Source organism: Gracilinanus agilis, chromosome 2, assembly GCF_016433145.1.
Source record: "Gracilinanus agilis isolate LMUSP501 chromosome 2, AgileGrace, whole genome shotgun sequence".
Classification (NCBI taxonomy): Eukaryota; Metazoa; Chordata; class Mammalia; order Didelphimorphia; family Didelphidae; genus Gracilinanus; species Gracilinanus agilis.
This window is the reverse complement of record NC_058131.1, coordinates 561,011,354-561,021,085: the sequence shown is the minus strand read 5'-3', so window position 1 is coordinate 561,021,085 and position 9,732 is coordinate 561,011,354. Positions and strand designations below refer to the sequence as shown.

General features: G+C 37.3%; 1 protein-coding gene across 1 annotated transcript in view; it reads right to left on the bottom strand.

The window, feature by feature from the left end:
* The window catches only part of LOC123238017 (myocardial zonula adherens protein), a 118,001-nt gene that overhangs the window by 29,978 nt on the left and 78,291 nt on the right, over positions 1–9,732 (bottom strand). The gene's annotated exons all lie outside the window — the stretch shown is intronic.

The following is a 9,732-nucleotide window of genomic DNA, read 5'->3' as shown; positions in this document are numbered from 1 at the left end:
AAGGAAGGGAGGGAAGGAAGGAAGGAAGGAAGGAAGGAAGGAAGGAAGGAAGGAAGGAAGGAAGGAAGGAAGGAAGGAAGGAAGGGAAGGAAGGAAAGGAGGGAGGGAGAGAGAGAAGGAAATTATGAAATTATGAAGAGTTAAATGAGCAGAACCAAGATAATGTTATATACTGCAACAAAATATTGTTTTAAGAATGACATGTGTATGTCTACCTCCAGAGAAAGAACTGATAGAAATAAATAAATGTTATAGTTTTATATATATGTACAAAATGATGCCTTTTCTAATGAGAAATGGAAGGAAGGATGGAAAGGAGAATGTGGTACATCAAATTAACCACTGAAGCATTCATGAGATTTATATATAGATATAGATATAGATATAGATTTAGATATAGATAATCTAGATCAGTGATTTCCAAAGTGGGCGTTACTGCCCCCTGGTGGGTGCTGCAGCGATCCAGGAAAGCAGTGATGGCCACAGGTGCATTTAGCTTTCCTGTTAATTGCTATTAAAATTTTTTAAAAATTAATTTCCAGGGGGCTAAGTAATACTTTTTCTGGAAAGGGGGTGGTAGGCCAAAAAAGTTTGGGAACCACTGCTCTAGATAAAGTGACTTCATTTCTAGGTCAGATGCTAATTAACTTGGAACACCTAATTCCAACTCATTTCTTCATTCCATTTCTTTCTCCTCCACTGGACTGGGAGATCCTTGAGAGAAGGGGATGCCTTTTGTCTTTCTTTGTACCCTCAGTGTTTTGTTCAGTGCTTGGCACAGAGTACATGCCCAGTTCATTGCCCGGTATTCCCTATCTCACTCTCTTACTTGAGAAAACACTTCCCACTTACTCCCCAAGAATACCATGCGGTTCAGTAGGCTATACTTCATACTCACTTGTTTTGATTCTTAAGGAAATCAAAGAATGTGAAAGCCAGATGATTTATTTAGCTGATTCTGCCCCTCGGTTCCTGATAAGGAAACTTATCAGGTTTATGAGGTTTAGGGAAGTTAATTAAATGACTTGTCCAAAAGTCACAGAGTTAACACGAACTCTTATTCTAAGCATTTAGGTGGTGTATGAATAAAACACTGGACCTAGAATCAGAAAGACTTGTGTGCCAGTCCTCCCTAGGATGCTTATTAGTTCTGTGACCTTGGACAAATAATTTAACCCGTGTATGCTTTGGTTTCCTCATCTGTAAAAGTGGGGATAATAATAGTTTAGAATGTCTCCCAGCAATGTTGTGAGGATAAAATGACATAATACACGTAGAGCATTTTGCAAACCTTAAAGCCTATATAAATGCTAGGCATTAATATTAGTTTCAGTGTTCTTTCTACTACTCCACCTTGGCCTCCTAAAAATATTAGCTTATATTAATTTGACTTGAGGAGTACACTGCATTTTATATATACTATCTCATTTAATTTTCACAATTGCTTGGAAAGATGGTATAAATATTATTATCTCCATTTTGCTTGTGTTTTCTGTTGTTGGCTGTTCCTTATTGTTGTTGTCCATTCGTTTCAATCATGCCTGACTCTTCATGACCCAACATTTGGGGTTTTCTTGGCAAAGATAATGGAGTGGTTTTCCATTTCCTTCCCCAGCTCACTTTACAGATGAGAAACTGAGACAGTTAAATGGCTTGCCCAAAGTCACACAGCTAATAAGTATGTAAGGTAAGATTTGAACCCAGGTCTTCCTGACTCCGGTCACAGTGCATTATCCACTAAGCCCCTTAGCCGCCCAATCTCCATTTTAGAGATGAAGAAATGAATACTGAAAGAATTTAGAGGACTAACCCAAAACCATGCAATAAGTATACTATAGATTGGAACTTGAACCCAAGCCCTATTGCTTCTTAGAAATACTGTAAAATCCAAAGCATAGATGAAGTCTAGTTTACTTCAATGTATTTCATGTATGTGTCTTAACACAAATACTACATTTTTTTCATCTTATAGATCATAGGATCCCAAACTAGAGCTGAAAGGAGTTTTGAAGGGCACCTAGTCCAAAGCCCTCATTTTATAAAGGAGGAAACTGAGGCCCAGAGGAGTTAGGCAATTTGCCCAAGGAGTGAGCAAATGACATTATGAAGCCAGAATTCTAACTCAGGTCTTTGTACTCTAAAGCTAACATTCTTTCCACTGCATCACTGTCTCAGGCTAGTAGAATGTTCTTAGCATCAAAAGCAAATGAGTGACATAATGTCAGAGCTAGGAAGAACCTTAGAGACCATTTAGTTCTGACACCCATTTTATAGATGAAGCCCAGAGAGGAAAATGATCCAACTCAGGCTCAAACCAATTTTTTTCTTTAAAAAATAAAAGATTCAGAGTTAAATTCACAAATGCTTGCATCTATTCAGACAGAACAGCCTCTCATATACACTTACTACATAAAGGTACATTATTTGGCTCCGAAAAACTACATAAGCTTTTTTTGCATAATTTTTTTCTTGGGAGATTGAGGGTGATTTTGTAAGGATAACTTCCTTTGCTCAGATCCATTTGAATATCAGACACAGAGATGATTCTTTTAGTTTCTTCACACAGTTTGCCACATTTTATCAGTGATGTCTTTGATAAAATATTTGTAACTTTCTTTCTGTACATAAGGTTTTTTCCCCAAGTATGGACTATCTGGAACCAAGCCTCTAAGTATCATTTCCTTAATACTATTTTTAATCACATTTTTAGATTTAACAACAGAACTTTCTTTCTTTTTTTAAACACAAATCCTGCCTGCAGTTTCTGAAATATTCCAAGAGAGCAGTCTTTTAAGATTCTTTCGCTTCTCTGTTTGCAGCACAAAAGAGGGCATTTTCTTTCTTCGTAGTATTTAACTACATGGAAGTTTTCCCAAGCCAAAAGTCTTAAGGTTTTTCTTCTTCATGGCATTTCCTTAATATTTTGGTTCTTGAATGCTAATGGGCAAAAATCCCTCTGCAGGCAGAGAAAACACGAATATTCTTCCAACATCATACGGTACATCACAGGGTAATTGGAATAGCTTCTTAGAACAGGTCACCATTTATCATCTTCCAAAGAAACGAAGACTAAATCTGGAGAAGAGCTCGTGTGACATGATCTAGAAACAGTTCAATTCAGTTGATTAGGGTTCCAGATTCTAAAGAAAACTCTCCTTTTCCCCCTCCCTCATTTAAAATGGAATTGTGTGATCTGGTGATAGAGACTATGAATAATATTCACGCTCTGATATTTTACTTTTTCTCTTTACAAAATAAACAAACTAAATGCAAGGCCAATGGTAAGATAGAGAGTCTGAAACTCAACACGTTTGCTCCATCTTGTATCATACATATTGGTAAGAGCCACCAAATGGCTCTGTGTGTCAAGGAATTATTTTTAAAAATGTAGAGGAGAAAAGAATGTTTGTGTGCACAAATGTTATGGATAAAGGAGATTTTGAAGAAGTAAAGTACTGAAGATTTGAGAGAAGAAGAGATCAGAAAAGTTGACCAAAAGAGCCAGGATTTGTTTTTGAGGTCTCAAAAGAAAAAAAAAATAAAAACTGTAAAAAAGTCTTTGTGATCTTGGGGGCAGGTAGGTCCACTTTGTCTTTTTCTACCCAAAATGGCTGTGTGCCCATTCTATATAGGCCTCATGTATCTTCTGCTTACATAAGACTTTTCACATCGGCATCCATGTATACAAGCCTAAGGGCCTTTCGAGCCTGAATCCTAAGCCCCACTGTTCCTGAAATAAACATGAACCTCTTTTTCCTCATTGATAGAGTAAGGAAGTCAAACCAGATCTTCTAAACCTTTTCTGTGTTGTGGCTCCCTTTGCCTGTGAGTTCCTTCTCAGAATAATGTTTTCAAAATCAAATACATAGAATTATAAAGGAAACCAATGCTATTGAATTTTTTTGCTTTTGTTCAGTTGTGTCTGGCTCTTTGAGATCCATTTGGAGTTTTCTTGGCAGAGATACTAGAGTGGTTTGCCATTTCCTTCTCCAGCTCGTTTTATAGATGAGGAAACTGAGTCAAACAGGCTTAAGTGACTTGTCCAGGATCACTCAATTAGCAAATGTCTGAGGCCATATTTGAATGTAGGAAGATGAGTCTTCCTGAATTCAGGTCCATCATGTTATCCTCTACATTGCCTATTTGCCCATCATTGAAATAGGATTATCAAATATTGAAAACAAAAAAACAAGTCTCTAAGTCTCGTGTTAAGAATTCCTGTACTATATGATTTCTAAGGTCCTTTCTAGATTAAAATGATGAAAAAGTAACTTCTCAGAAACTGTGCAAAAGTGTTGTTTCATTTTGAAACTTAGGAAATAATAAATCGAGGCCTGAATTTGAATCTTTTTCTTTTCCTCCTTCCTTTCTCTTTCTTGCTTCTTTCTTTTCCCTACATGGTTTCCTCCTTTTCTTCCTTTCCTTTCTTTCAGATTAGGTCTCCCCCCATCTCACTCAGGCTAGAACCCCAGTGACCCCTCACAGCCCAATCCTGACTGACCCCACTTTTGATCCAGAGGGCAGCTTTGACCTGCTCCCTTTGCAACCTGTGCAGCCCCAGGTACACTGCCTCTCCTCCTTCTTGAGGCTCACCATATTTGATGCCAGACTTTGTCTTACTGCAGCTCAGAATTCCTGAGATCTACCGCCCTCAGCCTCAGCAAGAGTGGGCATTCCAGGTATGTGCCACCATTCCAGGTTCTATTGCCTTCCCTTAAGAAGCTACAGAACAGTCAACTTGCATAGCCACTTCCTGGACATTAGTGAGGAAAGGGATGGGGAGACACTAGTATTTATCTGCGGGGTACAGAGTCCAAAGAGGACAGACGGATCATTTTCAGTTATTGCCAACCCCTAGCTACAGCTCCTACGGAAACAGGATGTATTCCATCAGTATCCACTCCCTGTGAAACATGCCACTTATTCTACATGAGAAAAATTTTCATCCTCAGTCTAACTGGAGAGCCTCTATACAAGGCTTTTATTCATAACCAAGGCCTTCGGCCAAAAAGAAAGCATTGTCTAGTCATTATTTATGGCTCTGACAGCCTAAGAACTCCTTGAGGATAGGAGATGGCTATATGGAATGCTCTAACAGGAGAAGATGAAGGTCAAGGCTGCTGGCAAACCTCCCTGTCACTTGTTAAATGTTTATGCTTCTGTGGCCATTCCTTTCTGGGTTTCTTCTTCATTTATGGTTTCGGACTCAATTGTTAATCTAGCTTCAGCTATCTGAGGTTTTACTGATGTTCAGAATAGGTGGGTTTCGGGCTAAATATAGAAGATTATAGATAAAGGGTCTGTTGAAGGAGATTTAATTAATAAATTTGGATTCCATAAATAATAGTAAATTTGATTATATTACTAGTAAATTAAAGACTTGGCCATTTGCTTGGTAAAAATTTAGATTATTGTCATGAAGCAGTAACTGGGAGAGCTGCGTGCCTTTCTATAGCCACCTAGGATCTAGTGTAATAAATCAGAACTAATTATAGTCTTTTTTTTCTATGCAATAAGCCCAAACAGACTCTGATCACTATTAACAGGAAAGCCCCTTGAACTTACTTTTTTGAAGAGAAAGAAACATTAGATGCCTACAAAAGACACATCAGATGGGGGGCATAAATGGAATGCTCTCTGCTGGTTGAAATGGAAACTGCCACAGGAATAATGATTTAAGGTACTCTTTATTAATCTAAAGAATAATGTGTGTACCCATTTGCACAAATATGCAATTATAAAACCATCCACTCACATTCTTTCCCCTCCCCATTAAAGCTAGGGAAAATTATGAGATTCTTTTTCTTCTGCACATTTTTTTTCCCACAGGCAAGAGGGATGCTTTGGTTGGCACAGGCAGCAGGCTGGGTCAGAGCAAATGAAGAGGTGTGAATGACTGTGTTTGCTGAAGTCTGAAGGTTTAAAGAGGTGTTAACAGCAGTTAAGTGCTTTGCCCAAGCCTTCAGAGGCAGAATGGAGCTGAGAAAGATGAGGAGAATTACTGTCTTACTAGTAGATTGGTGAGTTCACCCCCCATTAGTTCATCCCTGTGTATATTCACCCTTCCCCTCATTTGGGCATTAAAATACATGCTAATGGAGGGGAGTGGATTGTGCAAATAAAAGCAACTATCCTTCCATGACAGTAAAATAATTTACTCTCTTCTGGTCTCCCTCCTTCCTCTCTCTCCTACAAGGATAACTGACAATTAATTAGCACTTATTAAATGCTCACTGTGTGCCAGGCACTGATACTTGGGAAACTTGATGCCTAATCTTTCTGCTATATAATGCATGAAGCCTAATCCAAGACACAGCCTACCCTGCCCCTCCCAAAGGCTGCCGTCCAATTTAGAAATACAATGGAGGGATCAAAGAATGTTCCAGTTCTGGACTTGGCTCCAGCCCTCATCTCTTTCTCCTTGTCAAGCCCTCCATGGAAACAGAGAATAACAGTGTAGCACCCTCTCAGAATAGCCTTACATTCATCTGAAGTTACGTGGCCCCTGTAGTCTTCTCTACTCTTGACCAAACAAAGCCAACTCATATCATCTGTCTACTTAGGATCATATTTTTGGGGTTATAACCCAGTTTGGAGATCTTTCTTGGGGAGACATTTTATCATTTGTTTTCCTCCAGCTGAACATATGTATATATCCTTCATATAAAAGAGACTGGCTCCTTCTTTCCCCTGTTCATCATTCCTGAATATTGTATATCCTTCTAGCTCCACCATTCTAAACATGTGTAGCTATTCTTCTCATCTTTTTTATGAAAAAATTGATGCTTGAATAAGAGAAACAATTTGCCCAACGTTACACAGTTAGTGGTAGAGCTGGAACTTGGATCTACATCTTCTGACTCTAAATTTATTATAATTTTTATAAAATTACATGTATTTGTCTATGTGTATATATGCACACATATAGATAAATAGATATATTATAAATAAATTACATCTGAAAAGCTTGTGGAACTAATATGGGAATATGATCACTAAAGGAATAAACATATAAGTAATACTGAGCTTAAGTATTTCAATTAACATTGATAAGTTAGTCTTGTTATTATTTTGTACAGAATGGGATATATCTAGAGAACCACATAATAGTGTAATTCTGGATAGTTTGATTTGAAAATGGAAAGCACTTATTTTAACGTATAGAATTTCTTCAGAGACATTATAATTAAAATGATATATTATGCTATAGAGAAGACGGATTAACGTTAGCAGTGAGTGTGATCCCTCAGTCCAAAATACTCATGAAGCTTTTGGACTTCAATACATTGTGGAGGAAACTACTGCAATAATTTGCCACCAATAAAAGCTCACTCTGTAGCCAGTTTAACAGATGTTTGGCTCACTGGAACAACATTTCACAATTAACTTCTCAAGCATAGTTGCTTCTCAAAATCTGTCTCTAAGATCTCACCTGATTTTGACTGCTGATTTGACTCACCTTCCCAAAGTAATGGAAATACTACTATGTACCTAAATGATGGTATGCCATCATAATATATATAGGATTTCTTTAGAGAGTAAAAAACCAGATACCTTCTATAATGTTCTTCAGATTATAAACATTTTAGAATCAAAGGTTGGCATTGGAAATCATCTAATTCAACCTTCCATTCAATGAAGAATCCTTTCTTCAAATACCTAGCAGATATCGTCCTCCCTTCCAAAGCAGCATACTATATTGGTGAACAGCTCTAATCAATAAATAGTTCGGTCTTTTATTGGGCCGAAACCTGCTTTTTTGTGACATTTATACTTCTGCCCTCTAACACACCATCACACAAATCTTTATTCTCTTGACATTACAGTCCTTTTAAGATGTCTTTGAACAACAATAACCAAAAAAAAAGTTGCCTTGTTAATAACTACAGTAACTGAGACTTCATTCATTTATTCTACAACTTGAGGCAAACAAAAAATAAAAGGAACATGTGACTGACGTGCTGATCTAACACAATTTTTTAAAGAGGAAACAAATACAGTATTCTTCAAAAGCACCTGATTTGAGAGCATATTTTTTTTAAATAAAGACTTAATGTATCATTAACACTGATGAACACATCACAGCCAGGGGTAATATCTCTGCCATATTTATGTATACACACACATCATCATTTTTCATGGGCTGCAACTTTATTCCAACAAATGGGTTTAAAGACAGTAGTACTTAACTAGAGCATATCTAGGTAGGCTAACAATGCATGTAACAGCAGGATGATTCACTGTAATCCTCTCTCTTGCCCTGGGACCTCATTTATTCACAATAATGTGTTTTTTCTTTTAAAATGGTATGTTGGTTATTTTTTGGCTACGTAGGATGAAGAATAGGATTTCCAAACCACCAAAGAAAGCGAAAGCCAGTATGCCTGAATATTAAATGTTTGTTGAAATGAATTTCCTAGATTTAACTGCTCTTAAGTTTGAGCAATAATGGTACAACCAGAAATTTAAATTTATTTAATATATGTTCTTAGCATGGTGCCTGGTAGTCCAACAATCTATTACTAGATTCTGAGGGAAATACGGGTCACTATGATTCCATATAGCATGGGCAACATTTTCTCTTTGAGAAGTGACTCCATAAAAATAGCCAATAGATGCTGCTAATCTTATGGTACAGGTACCATGGGTGCCAGAGCTTGGGGATAGGAGGATTCAATGGGGACTGGCCATCTTTCCCATTTATATTTAGGGCATGACAACAATCCCAGAAAGCTAATGCCAGAGCCAACAAAAAAAAACTTGAAAAATATAACATGATATGATTTGATTTCTCATTTTAGGCCAAGATGCTAATTAAATCATATTTTAAAGCAAAAAATAGAAAGCCTGCTCCTTCCTGCTCCACACTCCAACCTCAGCAATAATTCCATCATTTTTCTATGTTGGCAAAACATAATCAGCAAATTTCAAATGTTTGCAGCAATGCCCAATGTAAATATATATCTTTTCAATATTTATTTTGCCCACCAGGAATCTAATTAGGTTGAAACCTCCCCCTTTTTTATGAGAAAAGGAATCAGACCCTGAGGAATTTTTACTAACCAGCTGGAATGTCAGTGCCTCTCTTTTTAATCAGGTTTGCAAATGAAATGGCACTGGAAGTAATTTTAAAATTTGTGCAAGAAAAATGACCCACAAATGCATAACTAGTGGCAGACTCTATCACAGTACCAAACAATCAATATTCAACTTTATGACACAAATCAGAGGTTATGAACTGTATTCCTTCCCTCAAAATAAGGGAAACCTTGTAGAAGTAAAAACAACTTCATTTCTTAGTGTTTTTAAAAAAGAAATATAAAATATTTAACTTACCTAATGTCAGTTAAGAACAGGGAACATGAAACTTTATTCAACGAGTACATATAGATTTTAATTATATATTTTGACTCTACAAATATGGCTAGTTTAGAGAAACAACAGGGATAGAAATAAAGGGAAAGAGAGAAAGGAAGGGAGAAAGCCTAGAAAAATGAGGAAGTAACAAGGTAAGAAAAAGAAAAGAAGGGGAAAGAGAAACAATGGAAGGTAGAGAAAAGGGGGGGAAAAGAAATGGAAGGGAGGAAAGGGAAGGGGAAGGAAAGGAAAGGAAGGAGGAGAAAGGGAAGGGAAGGGGAAAAAAGGGAAGGGAAGGGAAAGGAAGGAAAAAGGGAATGGAAGGGAAGGGAAGGGAAGGGAAGGGAATGGAAGGGAAGGGAAGGGAAGGGAAGG